Below are 17,614 nucleotides of genomic sequence, written 5' to 3'. Positions count from 1 at the left end.
TCTTCAGAACATCTACTAAAAAAATTACCTTTTACAACCATTTAAAATATTTGGAGTAGTTGTCGCCAATGTTGAAAACTAGTGCAGCCACCATACTTGATTCGAAGAATTTGAAAAACGCCATAGAATTTGCGAAATGAATAACACTAGCGCACCTAGCTTACCATATTGAAGTAGTTCAAGCAAACTAACCACATATGTAATTGCTACACTAGCAACTAGAATTAATTCCACAATAAGCACAAGAAAAATTACACTCCTAAAACCAACAACCGACTAATACTAGAACAATTAGATTGCTCTATCAGGTATTCGAACAATTCAAAAAGATAACCCACACCTTTGAAAAAATTGATCGGCCACAAACGACTGATGGAGATCTCCAATCTAACCACAACATCCTCCAAAATATGAGAAAATCAATATAAAACTCCCTTTCAAGTATCACCATTTCCTGCTAAGCAACGATTGAAATCCCATTAAAGCTTCATTTAGCTTCCGAAATATGAGCCAAAGAAAACATACAACTCTCGATCGATCCGACACTAAGAGTGAACGCCAAAGCCACCAGAGTTTCCTCGAATATCTCATAAACAAGATCAAAGATGTCACCTTCCACCTACTCGCTACAGTTTCTAAAACTCCTAAGAAGCACCGTCCGAATCTTCTAATAAAGCTATTTCTCGAACAACCTCTTCTTCAGGCCCTAGAAACTAAATGCCCAATTCTTTACCTAGCCCCAAGGTTTATTTGGCTTCTTTAAAAAGAAAGATCCGTCTAGCTTGCATATCCAAGTCCGACAATATCCTTCCTTCCAATTCCGAGGAATCCAAAGCAATCTCTTGCTTCTTCTTCTTTTTAATAGCATGATTTTTTTTTTCTGATTTTTTGAAACACTACCTTGGATCTCCGCCAGTGACACCGATTTTTTTTTTCTGTTTTTCTAGCAACGTTCTTGAATACCTTGGGATATTTAGTAAATCCACATCATGTTGATCTTTTGTGACAGCCCTTTCAACCTCTTCTCTTAATATTGGGATATTGTTTAGCTTATCCACAGATTCCTCCCATAAAACAGACTCCAAGGGCCTTTCCTCAATTTGGTCCCTGAAATATCTATATCAGAGTCATCCTCGTTTACCAGCCTCTTTCCCGCTTCGAGAATACTCGCCTTCACTACAGAAACCTAAGATGATAACTCCTTCAACAAGTTGGCCCCTCCCAAGGACATAACCTTTACTTCCTTGTCTGTAATTTTGTTTTATGGGGCCCCACTAACTTTATCATTTTCAGCCCTACAAAATGCACCTTCAAGTTCAATTGCACCTTTCAACCCCTTCTCTTAATATTGGGTTATCACGTGTATTTCCCAGTTGGTTCACCTCGGGCATGTAGCTCGTGGTTGCGATATCCAAGACGGCTCTTCCATCAACCTCAACAAAGGAGGCGCTAGGAAGGGCAGATTCACACTGACGATTCAACTCCAGCAATGAAGAAACGCCATCCTGGCTGCAAAACGATTTGGCATCATTTGATGGTGACATATTGGTCCTAGTTTCATGAATGAACGGTGTAGAAGTGTCCTCCGTTCCCTCCATCGGTGATGGCTCTTCCTAAACAGAATCCAGATTGAAGCAAGGCTCAAATTCAGATACACAAACTGAAAACAGTCGCTCCTCTACTCTCAATTCAATGCTCTCTTCCACCCGGGTTAGGCCATCCGTAACGATTTGAATTAATGCCCTATCAAAAGAACCTAGTTCAACGTCCTTTCCTCAAGAGCAATGAGCTTACCCCATCTCTCAATAATGTTACGAAAAGTCATATGGCTCCACGTAAATGATGGAATCCCTTTACACACGATCCATGCACGGAGACTTCAACAATGAAGCTGTTCAGACCAAACTTCGACCTTGTCAAAGAAATTTTTCATCGCTTTGATCTGATTTTTTAGAGCGATATCCTTGTTCTCTTCATCTTCGAAGATGATTAAGATAGCTAATCCACTCAACCTCATAAATTTTGGCCCTACAATACCTTCTTTGTGCATCCTAGTTGCCATATCTTTTATCTTGGTGAATTTTGAGCACCATCCAAAAAGACTATGGTTAAGAACTAGTAATTTTTTTCTCGTCAGTGGCTCCTTTAGAGAGAATCTTCGAGTGAAGGACAGCCTCCTTCCTACTCATGACCTCATTTTGCTTTTGTCCAATGGATTTCTTTGTCCAGAACGCTTCTCGCATTTGAAATCTGGCCATGAAAACTCGTACTTTGTTTCCTTGAATACAAGAGCCATCAAGACAGTTCGATAGCTCTTTTCGCATCATTCATTCTTATAAAACGAAAAAATTGCTACAAAAGTAATTTATTTATTTTTTTTTCATATATTTTACCTTGCATAGATATTCCGAAATGAAGCTTTTATGATTAAATCGGTAGAACTTTGAAATATTAAAAAAATAAAAAATTATTAAATTATTCTTAATTAAAATAAGTTAATAAAATATTGATGTGATAATAAAATAATATTTTCATATAACATGGATTTGAAATAAAAAATGAATACTTATTAATGTCAAGAGAAAGCAACATGCCATAAAAAATGAAGTTTTAGATCAATCTGGATTCTATTACCACTGAAACATCCTCCACCTTCGTTGGGTCTTCCTCTTCGCCCTCTCTGCATTTCCCTTTACCCAATTAGTTCTCGAATGCAAGGACAGACGCATGATTTTATGTTAACGGGATAAACTTCTAAAATTTTAGGAAGGGATGGATTTATAAAATTCTAAGAGAGGCGAAAATATATTTTCAATAGAAAATACATACAAAAAATATATAGTCCCACCCATCCCATTCAGTCCATCCCTGCTCGAATGCGCCCATCAATCCCTATTATTTATCAATTTGACTACCATACACCTATATTCCTCTGTAAATATCCACAAACCTCCCTTCGTTTCCACATCTTTACCTGTAGATAACCCAAGTGGTCCAACTTCTAACCCTGAAATGTCAATTGAACCCTTTATTTAGCACCCTTGGACCTGAAAATACAATGTCCACGTCAATTACCAGGGCTAAATGAAGTTCATACTCCAAGCATTGGCGTCTCAACAACAAACCAGAACAAAGAACTAAGAATAAATAGAAAAATTGATACAATCCTCAAAGACACCTCAATAACAGAGATAACCTCTATGATCTCCTAGGCGAACATTAAGTTTTGGTTTTAAGAATAAGGATAGATCAAACTTAATGGACCAGGAATATGGATTGTTTGAAGGTTTCTTGACAAGTATATCAATAATTTGTATGGTCCCCTCGAGACACGATGACCATGCCCTTGTAGAAGAAGTAACATTTCTAAAATATGAACTTAAAGACTTGAGATAAAACTTCAAGGATGACTAGGAGTTGTTGAATGAGGTTAGAAACCCTTTCACCCTGGTGGTTTGCTTCTTGGGGGCTTTTAGTTTTTTAGGAGTATAGTTCGCAGGGGAGTGGTAGGTTTTTGTTGGGTGCTATCTTATTTTAGTGTGGTCCTTACTAGATCCTCTTTTTGGTACTACTAGGTTCAATGCACTCTTTTCCTCCTCTTAGATTTACGGAGATTTTTAACGAAACATTCTATTTTGGCCTTGGCTGCTTAATTTTATTAATAAAAATTCTACTTCTTAATGGTATTCGCCAGGATTTCAAATCGCGGTCGCGGTCGCGTCTTCGGTTATTTCGGATTTACCATGATTGCGGCCGTCGCGAGCGCTATTGCGGCCATCGCGGATAACTCGGACAGCGGCGAAACCGCTATATCGTGGTCGAAATCGCGATCACGGACCGTTTTTTAAAACCCTGGTATTCGCTGCCACAAAGATCAATAGTGAATTAAGTTTATTTAAAATATATACTAATTTGAAATTTGTAGGGAGTAATTGTCTCCCCCTATCCCTTTTAGTTCATCCATGAATATCCCCACTTATAATCAATTATATACATATATGATCATAAGTTTATTTAAAAGTAAGGATAAACTACAGCAAATACCACTAAATTTTAAGCACTGACTCGTTTATACAACTAAACTTTCAATTTTGTCAATTTTAGCACTAACGTTTAGTTTTAAGTACAATTATGTCACTCTGTCGTTAAGGATATAACTGGACGATGACATGGAAACCGTGCACCATGATGTTGCTGACATGGTTGCCTCACTAAAACAAAGTCGTTTTGTCACGACTGTGTTTGATGCTAAAAAACACAAAACGATGTAGTATTGTTTGAGAAAATTTGATAAAATATTACATTTGAGGGGATTTCAACTCAAGAACTTTTAAAACAAAGGTTAAAACTTATCAACTATGCTAACTTAAGTTATTTATATAATCTTACAAATATAATATACATAACATGAGTCACGTATTGAAATATATTATTTTCTAAAAATCCCATGAAAGTATTAAAATTCTTGAAAACACCCTAAATTCCAGAAAATTCCAAAAAATACAAAATTCCTTAAAATCTCAAAAAATCCTAAACTCTAAATAGTAATCCCTAAATTCACCCACCATCATCGTCGATATCACGTTGTTGTTGTCACACTGAAGCCTCCTCTTCTCGTCGTACACGTCGATAAATTGTCGTAATCCCTAAATTCACCCACCATCATTCGTCATTTGCTCGTCGATCGATTGTCATTCATGGTTTGATTAGAATATTTCATAGTAAATGTTTGACAATCAATTAGCACATCTTTCATCGATTTACAGTGAAAACATAATAGGGAATTGGTCGTAAAGGATCGACGACGGAAGTGGTGGGTGATGGTCGCTGGTTCGACGACGATAATGAGTGAAATTAAGGATTTGGTACTTAGGGCTTTGGGTTTTGGGGGAAATTTGAGAATTTCAAAAATTTTAAACGGTTTTTAAAAATTATTATTTTTATTATAAATCATATATATTATAAAATAATATAAATATAAAAAAATAATATTAAATAAATGATATTAATTCAAATTGTTATTTAACATATATATTAGTTTTGTTAAAATTATGTTAAGTTCTTAAGTTAGCTTTGTTGTTGGTTGCTTCTTATTTGGTCCAATAGGTCTATGGTTCAAATCTCATGGAAATCATTTTTTTCATTAATAAAATGACGTCGTTTTGGGTTTTATGATCATTAAAACAATTGTGCCGAAACGACGTCATTTTGGTGAGGCACCCATGTTAGCAACGTCACAGTCCCGTTAGATCATTAACAGCAGAGTGGCATAATTGCACTTAAAACTAAACATTAGTGCTAAAATTGGGAAAATTAAAAGTTTAGTGGTATAAATGAGTCAACGCTTAAAGTTAGGTGGTATTTAGTGTAGTTTACTCTAAAAGTAATTAAGTTACTAGGGATGATAGTGGATAATATAACAAGTAAAGCTCAAGACTTGCCAACTCTGCACATCAAGTATGGTATTTGTAACAAATATGATATAGTAGCATAGTTTCTACACCGTCTCACCCTTAAACTAACAAAAAAAATCTTTCGTCTCTCTCTCTTGGGGGTTAAGCTTGATATCTTCCTTTTTCATTATTTTTGTTTGTTCTTTACTCTAATTATCAGGGTATCTTTTGTTTCTCATTTACTTTTTCTTGCCTTCATTTTCTAAGGCTATGTTTCTCAAGTTTCTTGGAGCTCTTTCTTTTGTTTCATGTAAAGAATCAAGTTATTTCTTTTTTTGTTCATATTATTTTCTATGAATATGTTCAAGTAAGCATGGTATTTTCATTGTTCATTTCTTTATTTTTCTTTTAACGACAGATTTATTCCCTGTTTTTGATTAGCATGTAAAGCTTTAGATTGTCTAAATCACACTAAGCTGAAGGGAAAAGCAGTGAGGATGATGTGGTTTGAGAATGATCCTTTTCCAAGAAAGGTATTTCCAATATCTTTGTCAAGAACCTGGACACTTTCTTGGAGGGAATCTTCTGTCCTTTTTGGAATATTCTTTCCTGTTGAAAAAAAAATGGCATTGAAAAAAATGGCAAGAGCAAAGGATTTTGTTTTGTTCATTTTGTATCAGAGGGATGAGTTATGATTGTCATTAAATTATGCTTAAAGGAAAGAAGTTGTACCTAAATTATTTTTGTCTATCTTTCCTTTAAGCATAGTGTCATGGCAACCGTATTCCTCTGGTTCAAACTGTACAAACCCTGGCCTACTTTGAGGGGATATGTAGCAATAGCTCAACATAAACAAGACCGCTGCAATGTATTGAAAATATATAGCTCTAATATTCGAAAACCAGTCAGGAACCTGGAACCTTGTTTCTTGAGGGAATCTACGTTTTGGGATATTCTTTCGTGTTGGTATAGGAGATCCTGGAACTTTTGGAAAAGAAGAATCTTTTCACTTTTAAACTGAGAAAAATCAATTTAGTTATTTGATCAACGAAAAATAACGTTGACTCCCACAGCTATGAACCATAGACTTTTTTGTCTACCTATCAATGTTTTGTAATATTTACTCTATATTTTAAATGTTTTTTTTTTATTTCGAGACCATTATATCAATAGTCCTAAACAGAAAGAACCCATTTTTATTTATTTAAATTTCGTATATAATTTTTTTAATATTATCGAAAGGAAATGTAGAGTCTATAGCAAAAATAATGGATGTTATAAAAATTCTACAAGTTCTCTGGTCTTCACTTGAATCCTTTTAGAACGAAAGTTTATTATTCTAACATAAACTGTGATGAGCTATAGACAATTAAGGATATTATAGGGTTTAAGATTTGACAACTATCAATGTGTTATCTTAAAGTTTTTTATTTTATTTTATTTTTTTGTTACTAGAAAGTCTTGTAATGGCCCTAATTTTTTTTGTAGTGATTTATAATTAATTTTTCATTTAAAATAATATTATAATATCAAACTCTGAAATATTTAAGTTAAAAATATTATTATTTTTAATAAAAAAACAATGAAATATTTCTAAAATCTCAAAAAGAACTTAAATCCCTAATTCTAATCCTCGTTACCGTAGTCGTCGACTATTAACGCGGTCGATCGACCATCAATTCGTTGTCGAATGATCATCCAACCGACGTCGTCCACCCACTTACCGACCATCTTCCCATCTTCACATAAAATCCTTAAATTCTCAAATCTCAAAACTTAAATCCCTAGAATCTTAAATACTTAATAAATAAACCCTAATCAATAATCTTCAACGTTGCAAGGATTTTCATGTGTGCGATGGATTGGAATTTTGTCCCATTACGTGCGGTGGGTTTCACGTGAGATTGGTGGCGCGGGTTTATTGTTTCGGCCAATCAACATCATTAGAGTAGGTCGATTCACATTGCTAGAGTTTCGTTCGGTTAGCCACGTAAGTGATAACCAATTGACGACATTGTTAGAGTTTTTTTAAAGTTTTTAAATAAAAATTTCAAAGAAAAATATAAGCATGGCATGTGTCAAACAAATATTTTTAACGTCCATGATGAACCATACACTAAAATAGTAACAGTGAAAAAGTTAGGCATGTACACTGAATGAAAAATATTTTAGCCACCCAAAGTTATAAAAGAGTATAATTTAGGCACTTTTTGCTTTGTTTGATTCAATAATAATATTAATTTATTATTCTTATTTTATTTTTTAGATTAACATTTTGCCTAATATATATTGTCACACCCTTAGAGCCTTAAACTCGGGAACGTGCGGCCTTAAATGTCTCAGAACATCTCTTGAGAATTTTGGCACCTAAGTAAGCCTAAAAACACTAAGCGGAAGAGCTTAGTTCAACACGGAAGCACAAAATAACTTCGAAATGAGACAATTCACAAATAAAAAAAAAAAGAGTTGGTTGTTGAATCCCCTTACAATGGATGACTAAGATGAGCCTTGTTAAATACAAATCTCCCTATCTAAGGAAAGTTAATGAAATCCTCATTTACACAAATCAATTAGTCACATTCTATCATTTGATTGAAGATCTCCTCGAATATGGAAAGATTATCTCATAATCCTCATTAATATGATATTGTCCCTTACCATATTTACCAACCCATTGTGATCATATTCTAATATGATGCCACCTTCAATATTTGCAAGGACAATGTAAATAGACTCCTTAGCTTCCTCCATGGATTGGGCCAAGTCCGATGGTCCAGTCACGCCCAAAACCTTCTTGAGAACCTCTTTTGTAGACTTTAGCGCACATGTATTAGGCTCAATCTTTGGGGGCTTGACATTCTCCCTCACCAAATCTAGCGACGCCCTAGTCTCTCCATTGGAATATACTCGGACTTGGCCATCTTGGTTTTTTCCCAGTACCTCGGCTTGTTGCAGTCCCCCCATATGAACTGTTTGCCTCAGCTTTTGTTGCCGTGTAGCCTTGTAATCTCTTGTCTCAATGTGCACACTTCGATCATAGAAATCCATTTCTACCCATCTAAACTTACCTTGGTACGGACCCCCGGTACGAACCCCCTCAATCCTTTGGAAAAGGCTTGGATGACCCTTCTGGTCAGACTTTCAGATTCATCAGCATCCCTGGCATGCCCCTTGAACTGTGAAAGGTCTCACATATCCCTTCCAACCTTTAATCCTTCCACTTTGGTTGTTAAGTCCTCCTCGACCTAGACTCACTGAAGATGGCAAATTAGACTTAACAACACAAGAATTGTGTTCGAGATGTACCTTGTCCCTTTCGGTCTAGTTCACCCAAATATTCATCAGCCATCCTTTCTTCTCGAAGTCTGTTGCCTCATGGATCGACACTTCTCCATTGAAGTTTCATGCCCCTTGTTGCAGTGGCTCTTCCACCTTGAAGTTCAGTGCCTCTGCCACCTTACCTATTAGTGTTGTCTCCATGCCCCTCGAAAGCGATGTTCCCTTCGTCAATTCCTTGTTGTGCCCCCAATGGTTAACTCAAGAGAGATGTTCACCTCCCTCAGAACATCCTCAACAAACTGGATGGTTGTCACTACCTTGATCCCTTTTCACTAATGTCATTTCAAAGGCACAATGCATTGTTGTTTGGGATCCAGGATGGTTAAAGCATCGACGTAGGGGAAGATGAAAGCTTTAACATGGTTAAAAAAACTTAAATCAATAACAAAATCAAAATCATCCAATGGGATTACCTTGAAGTCCACCTTGTCATTCCATTCCCCAATTTACAGTTTTAACTTTCATGCCACTCCAGCAATCGACACTCCCTCGGAGTTGACAATCTTAATCGTCCCCATTATTTTCTCTACTTGGAGACCAATATTGTCAGCAACTTTCTTGAATATAAATAGATCAGTTGCCCTAGTGTCCACTATAGCAATCTTTTATCATCCCACAACATTAACTCTTCGATCGTCCCATAACATTGATGTCTACATACATTAACCCTTTCTATTTCTAGCTCTCATTCACCTTGACAAAACTCAGAATCATTGTGCCAAGCCTTATAGCCTCATCACCTGTAGGCTCTTGCTTATTCTTAGAAGTTTTGACTCAATCCAGGTAACCATACAACCCTTGTGACCCCTTACCTTGGTGGCACTTTGGTTACTCCACTTCTCCCTTCAACTTAATCACCTTAATACTCCTAATTGTGCCAAGTGTGGTTACCTCTTTCTTTTCCTTCTCTGGGAAATCTCTTGCCATGTGCTTATCCCCACAAATATAGCACTTGAGAAGCTCTCTGTCTCTAGATGATCTGAATTTGTCTTCCATAGAGAATCGTTTGGATTCCCCACTCACCCATGTGATGCTCTTCGCATTCATCCTTGGATGACTTCCCTCTATCTCCCCCTCCAATACCCTTTTATCTTGGTTTTAGCTCAATCTTTAACGTTTCAAACTGTGTTATGGTCTCGGTTACAGTCAATACTTTATAGAGGTTGTGGAAATTCCTCCGTTGGATCTCCATCTCGGCCTATCGATAACTTTGTAAAAAGACTATATTCTAGGTCTTTTTACTTAAGTTATTGATTGTCTAAAAGCCATTGACATATCATTATAGCTGTATATAGTTGCACTTAGGACATATTTGCATGTGGTGGATAAGTTTTGCAGCGACCAAGTTTATTTGACTAAACTGATGTTGTTGAGGAGAAGGGTTGTTTGTTGGTTATAATGATGCAAAAAATGACTGACGAATAATTAATTTACCGAGATAAATTTATTTTCTAGGGCCAGTGGAACGGAAGGCGATGACAGTGAGGAACAAATTTTCTTGCCAATGTGAGTTTTCTCTTACAAGTCAACCGCAACACAAGACGAAACTACTGATGTCACTAGGCCAGCCGTCCAAGGCACCTTACATGAAATCATGCCCTTTCCAAGGTATTTGAGACCACTGCCAGCTGCCATATTATTCACAAGATGGGTATGACATCAAGGATATTTAGGTAATTTCTAAAAGCACTAAACCATAGAAGTTCCCACTATAAATATCCCATTATACCTCTTTATAAGGGGAAAGAAAAATAGAGAGAATATACCCTAAAAAGAGGCTTAGAGAAAGGTGGCTATAGCATATCCCTTTTTCACCATCCCCCACTCAACTGTACTTGGTGGCCTCTATAGCCAGGCTTCAGCGAAGCAGTGGCCAAGTCCTCGAGAGAGGTTGGTCGCTGGAGCAGTCATGGTGGTGGTCTAATGTCATGGAAGAGCTCTGTTTAAGAGTTTTTCTTCCTTTTTTTCTTCATTTCCATATCATTTAAGGGGGCTTGTACTTAAAGATTATTTTTGGGATGATGTTTACCACATCATAAACTATTTTATTTGATGTTAAATAATGATTATGTTTTTATTGAATGTTGTTTTTTTCACTGTTTTAATCTTTTTTCTTTACTTTGTAAGAGCTTTTGAGAGATTGCCTTTTTTTCTAGGAGTTGATACCTAATCTTGAGAGAGTTAGGTTAGATATACTTGAACAAGGGAACTAATCTGGGATGGTAAGGTTCTAATATGCCTTAGAGATAAGGAGATGGTTTCATTCGACTAAGAAGGGTAAATGATTGAGTAGATAGGCTAAAGCTAAAGTTTCCTATGAGAGGTATTGTTGTAGAAATAGTTTGACAAACCAAGGGCTGCAGTTCACGATGAGTAGTATTTTCATGGCAATAGTTCTAGGAATACTATAGTAAATCCTATCGGGCAGAATAGACATAGCATACTAAATCATCTTAGACAATAGAATAATTCCTCTCCGTAGCAAATCCAACCCAAGTGCTCTGCTAAAAGTCTGATTATGTGAGGTTTTTCAGAATATATTGAACTCAAACGTTTTTCTTTGCCTTGAAGATTTTTATTTATTTACCTTTGCATATCTTTCTTGCCACAACAAAACTTTCCCAATCACCTCACTTTATAATTTTTCTTGACTCGACCATACTTTTATCCATCTGTTCATATCATTTGGTATCGCTTGCATTTCCTTTGTGAATACCATTAGACAAGAAACATAAGACTAGTTATTGACTCCTAGTTCTAGTTGTAAAAATCATAAAAAATTCTTACCCATCCTTGTGGATATTTGCATATATTTACGTGCCACAAAACACACATTTATATGTGATCATGTTTTTGGCGTCGTTGTCGGGGATTGAAAACTGGAGGAATTTTGATAATTTTTGCCATAGTAAATTTTATTTTCTTGTCACATTTTTTATTTAGTTTTACTCGTCTGTTTTCTTATTTTCTTTCGTAGGTTTTGTTGTTGCATGATCAGAAGATCTACTGATGAACCATTAGTACCATTTGAACCTGAGATCGAGCAATTGTTCAGACAAAGCCAACATGCTTAGCGTGCCAAAGGTAATATGAATCAACTGTCGTATCAGGTTGATATCCCAATAGAGGATCAGGTAGATCCTGATATCATGACAAATAATATTCCCAGAAATGTTGCAAGACCACGAGTGATACAAGATCACTTAAATCCAATCCTCGATGATCTCAACCCTGGATTAGTGGCACCGAAAATACAGGCAACCCACTTTGAACTCAAACCAGTGATGTTCAACATGCTAAACTCAATTGGCCAATTTGGTGGCTCGCCTAATGAAGACGCTAGACAACATGTTCGTGTTTTCCTTAAAGTGTGTGATTCGTTTAGTTAACAAGGAATGCACGAAAATTACTAAAGCTAAAATCATTCCCCTACTCTCTACTCAACCAAGAGAGAGCTTGGCTTAGTGGTGTCTTATCCGGCTCAATGAAATCTTGGGTTGACTTATGCAAAAATTTTCTTCTTCAATATAATCCGCCCAATATGTATTCCCAACTTCGCAATAAGATTGCAAGTTTTCACCAAAGTGATGATGAATCTATGTACTAGTGTTGTGACATATATAAAAGTTTGATTCATAAAAGTTTGATGGATTCCACAATTATTGTCATTTTCTATAATGGAGTCAATGCACCTACTTGCATGATGTTGGATGCCTCGGAGAATGGCACTCTACTTGATAAATCACTCGAGAATCCTCGATAGGATAGCGAACAATGATTATTAATTCCTATCTGTAAGACTTGGAACTAGTAGGAAAGTGTCTAGAGCATATGAACATGATAGTAAGGATTCAGTTTTTACCCAACTTTCTGCTATAACAAATATGTTGAAAAATCTGCAGCGTTCCAGCGAGGTGAAAGAAGTCAAGGCAACTAGCTCAACATGCATTATTTGCCGCGATAACCATCATGAGAGTGAATGCCCTGAAAACCAGGAGTCCATAAATTTCGTGGGTAATTTTAATAGAAGCAACAACAACCCCCTACTCTAATACATACAATCTTGGATGGCGACAACATCCAAAAGTTTCTTAGGGTAATCAAGGGAAAAACAACAACCATGCAGGAAATTTTAGTAGGCCACATCAAAATGTTTATAAACATTCAAGTTTTCAGCATCAACAGATGACTTGTAAAATAATAACAAGGGTTATGAATCTTCTTTAAATTCTTACTCCCTTGAAGCTTCACTGCAAGAATTTATGGCCTCGATAAAAGATTTCATGGCTTAAAGGAAGACCTTACTGCATGAACACTCATCAACAATCAAGAAACAGAACAATCTGTTGCAAAGACAAGAGGTTTTATTACAAAACCATAGCTCATCTTTGAGAGCATGGAGAACCAAGTGCGCCAAATTGCCACGACATTATATTCTCACCCGCAAGGAAGCCTCCCTAGTGACACTACAGTTAATAAGCCTTGTGAAAAGAACAATGCAGTGCGCTTACGCTAAGGTGTGGTACCCAAATTAATCTTTATGATAAGTTTGGGGGAAGAAACAAGAAATTTCTCGCTAAGACACTACACATTAAGAACCTAAAGGTAAAGTTAAACATGCTGAACAAGAAGATGTACTTGAGGAAAAGCAAAAGGACAAGGGTTCAACATGTCATCCTACTGATGAATTTAGGCCCCCACCACCCTTTCCTCAACGGTTGAAAAAGCATAACAACGAGATATAGTTCAAGAATTTTGTTGATGTCCATGATAAATTGTATATCAATGTTCCACTGCTCGAAGCCATTGATCAGATGCTTTCTTATGCGAAATTGTTGAAGAACATTGTCACAAAAAAGAGAAAGGTCAAAAGAATAGAAAATGTTGCCACAATGACATAATATTTTTCGGTATTGAGTAAACTTTCGTTGAAGCAAAAATATCATGGCAGCTTTGTTATAACATGTTCCATCGGTGACAAATATATTGGGAGAGCCCTTTGTGACTTGGGATCAAGAGTAAACCTGATGCTCAAGTTCATATTTTTTAAACTTGGAATGGGTAATGCTCGACCAACCACCGTGATTTTGCAATTAGCTGATCGATCATATGTTCGTTCCGATGGTGGAATTGAAGATGTCATCGTGAAAGTGGACAAATTTTTTTTCCAACATATTTTCTCATTCTAGACTGTGAGGCCGACGAGAATGCACCTATTATTCTTGGGTGCCCCTTCTGAGCCACTGGGCGCATTCTAATAGACTGTGAGAAGGGAAAATTCATGATGAGGGTGGATGATCAAAGCGTCGCAATCAATGTCTTCAACACTCTTGAATATGTTGATGATTATGAAGAATGCCATTGCATTGAAGATGTTGATTCAATGGAGAAAACTAGAACATAAAATTTTACATCTAGAAGAGTATGATACTCTCTGCCAAGATAATATTTTTTAGATGAAGGAGTGCAATTTTTTTCCACGGTGATATTTTACAGCTAGAGGGATACAATGATTTTGGCCCATGTGAATTTTTTTAGAATAAGGTGTATAGAAATATTTGCCCAGGAATTTTTTTTTTTGATTGAAGCAATTGAAAGATTTACTGAAGAGGAAGTAAATGCGGAGTCTGAGGACTATTCATTGAATGTGGAACAATCTAGCTTACTTCAAGCTAGACCATGTATGAGATTCTAACTATTGACTTTAATGAATTGATACCTCCAAAAACTTCGCTGCAGTATGTGCCTACCTTAGAACTTAAATCTTTTCCATCACATTTGAAATATGCTAATCTGGGTAGTGGTGATACTTTACTAGATATAATTTATTCTAGTCTAACTCTCGAGCAAAAGGGTAGTTTGTTGAATGTTTTGTCACAACATAAAAAAGCTCTCAGGTGGACTATGGAAAACTTGAAGGGAATCAACCCTACCATATGCATGCATAAGAACCATTTGGATGATGGCCAAGGTAATTCTATGGAACCCCAAAGGAGACTTAACCAGATAATGAAGAAAGTGGTGATGAAGGAAATCATCAAATGGCTAGATGCTAGGATGATATATCCCATATCCGATAGCTCTTGGTTTAGTCCGGTTCAATGTGTACTGAAGAAGGGTGGCATGACTGTGGTAAAGAATAAGAATGATGAGCTTTTAACAACAAGAACCGTCATCAGGCTGAGGATTTGTATTAACTATCAAAAAGTAAACAAGGCGATGAAGAATGACCATTTCCCCTCTCTTTCATCGATTAAATGCTTGATCATTTTGCGGGCAAGGCATTTTATTATTTTCTCAATGGATATTCTGGATATAATCAAATCGCTATAGCACTTGAAGATCATGAGAAGACCAACTTCACTTGCCCATATGGAACCTATGCCTTTAAGAGGATGTCGTTCGAATTATGCAATGCCGCAATAACTTTTTAGAGCTGTGTGATAGCCATTTTCTCAGACATGGTAGAGGACTTCTTGGAAATATTCATGGATGATTTCTCTATCTCGGCCGATGACTTTGACCGATGCCTCGGTAATTTATCTAAAGTACTGAAGCATTATGAAGAGTCCAACGTGGTACTAAACTGGGAGAAATGTCACTTTATGGTGACAAAAGTAATTATGTTGGGTCACAAATTTCACTCCACAATATCGAGGTTGATAAAGCCAAGGTGGAAGTGATTGAGAATCTACTTCCACCCACCACTGTGAAGGGCATAAGAAGTTTCCTAGGGCATCAGGATTCTACATGCATTTCATCAAGGATTTTTTTTAAAGATTTCAAAGCCTTTGTGTCTTTTGCTTCAGCAAAATCTGTCGTTTGTGTTCAATGATGAATGCCTCAGCACATTTACTGATCTAAAGAAAAAACTTGCCTCGGGCACCAATTGTTGTTCTACCTGAATGGAATGCCCCTTTCGAGTTGATGTGTGACATAAGTGACTATACTATAGGGATATTGCTAGGGAAAAGAAAAGGTAATATCTTCCATGTCATTTACTATACTAGTCGTACCCTAAATGATGCACAACTTAATTATACCAACACTGTAAAAGAATTGCTTGCCATGATATTCACTTTTGATAAGTCTAGGGCATATCTTATAGGCACTAAGGTTATAGTACATACTGATCACTCTGCCATTAAGTACCTAGTGAATAAAAATGATGCCGAGCCTAGGCTTATTATATGAATACTCTTTCTATAAGAATTTGATTTAGAAGTGAAGGATATGAAGGACATCAAGAACCAAGTAGCATACCACTTGTCTAGGCTAGAGAACAAAAACATTTTCCATGACATGAAAAAAATTCAGGAGGATTTCCCTGACGAGAAATTATTATTTGTCATGGAAGTGTCGTGGTATGTTGACATGTTAACTTTCTTGTTAGTTGTATTATTCCTCCATATTTATCTTGTCAGGGCCGAAAAAAGTTCAGACATGATGTGCACCATTATTACTGGGATGAACCATTCTTTTACAAGCAATGTAGAGATCAAATAATTCGGAAGTGTGTCCCCAAATAATAATACAAGGATATCCTATTTCATTGCCATAAATCCCCATGTGGAGGGCACTTTGGTGGGATGAGGAATGTTGTAAAGGTCCTCCAATCCGGCTTATACTGGCCCACCTTATTCAAGGATACACAAGACTTCTATAAGTCATGTGATTGTTGCCAGTGCACTGGGAATATATCAAAGAGAAATGAGATGCCATGGCAAAATATTTTGCAAGTCGAACACTTCGATGTATGAGGAATCAATTTTATGGGACCATTACCATCGTCCTTTGGTGATCTGTACATACTTTTAGCTATCGACTACGTATCCAAATGGGTTGAAGCCATGGCAACACCTGGAAATAACTCCAAGTATGTGCTAAAGTTATTACACAAAAACATATTCACGCGTTTTGGTGAACCAAGAGCAATTATCAGCTATGAAGGCACTCACTTTGACAACAAATTAATTGCCAAGGCGCTGCAAAGATCGAGGTGCACTATAAAATTGCCACGCATACCACCCCTAGACCAATGGACATGATAAGGTCTCTAATTGTGAGATCAAGCAGATGCTTGAGAAGGTGGTCAACCCAAGAAGAAAATATTGGTAGCCAAAGCTCAATGAGGCACTGTAGGCCTATCGTACAACATTTAAAATGCCACTAGGGATGTCTCCATTTACGATAGTTTATGGCAAAGGATGTCATTTGCCCATCAAACTAGACGCAATGCATTTTTGGCCATAAAGAAACTTAATATGGATTCGCAACTTACTGGAGAAAGAAGGTTGTTGAAGCTAAACGAGATGGAAGAATGGAAGAATTTAAAGCTCAATCATATGAGAATGCATGTCTCTATAAAGAAAAGATGGAGCGACAAAAAAAATTTCCACGACAATTTTTCCTAGCCAACTAGTACTACTCTACAATTCAAGGCTCAAGTTGTTCCAAGGCAAGCTAAAATCCAGATGGTCAGGACCTTTCATAGTGTATAGCCACGGCGCAATAGAAATCACGAACTTATGATGTGACAACTTTCAAGGTGAATGGTAAAAGACTAAAGTTGTACAATAGAGCACAATCATGCATGACAAAACGACATCGCTACTTCACGACGCCCAAGAGTTTCCTTCTCTTCCCTGAACAAATTTTGTTACATAGGCAACATATTTTGCATTCTCTACATACATAACTTTTCTTTATTTTATTCTGCATGAGTTATTTATCTTTATTTGATTCTCTAATATTATCTCTTTAGTGATCTTTTTACCCATGGCAGCTTAGGGTTAAGATTCAAATATGGGAGGAAGCAAAACCCTAGTAAAATAATTTGGGCAATAATTTTAGGAAGGAAAATCTTTTTCTTTATTATTTTA

Source organism: Hibiscus syriacus, unplaced genomic scaffold (genome assembly GCF_006381635.1).
Source record: "Hibiscus syriacus cultivar Baekdansim isolate YM2019G1 unplaced genomic scaffold, ASM638163v2 tig00111207_pilon, whole genome shotgun sequence".
Classification (NCBI taxonomy): Eukaryota; Viridiplantae; Streptophyta; class Magnoliopsida; order Malvales; family Malvaceae; genus Hibiscus; species Hibiscus syriacus.
Note: the sequence above shows the minus strand (reverse complement) of the source record.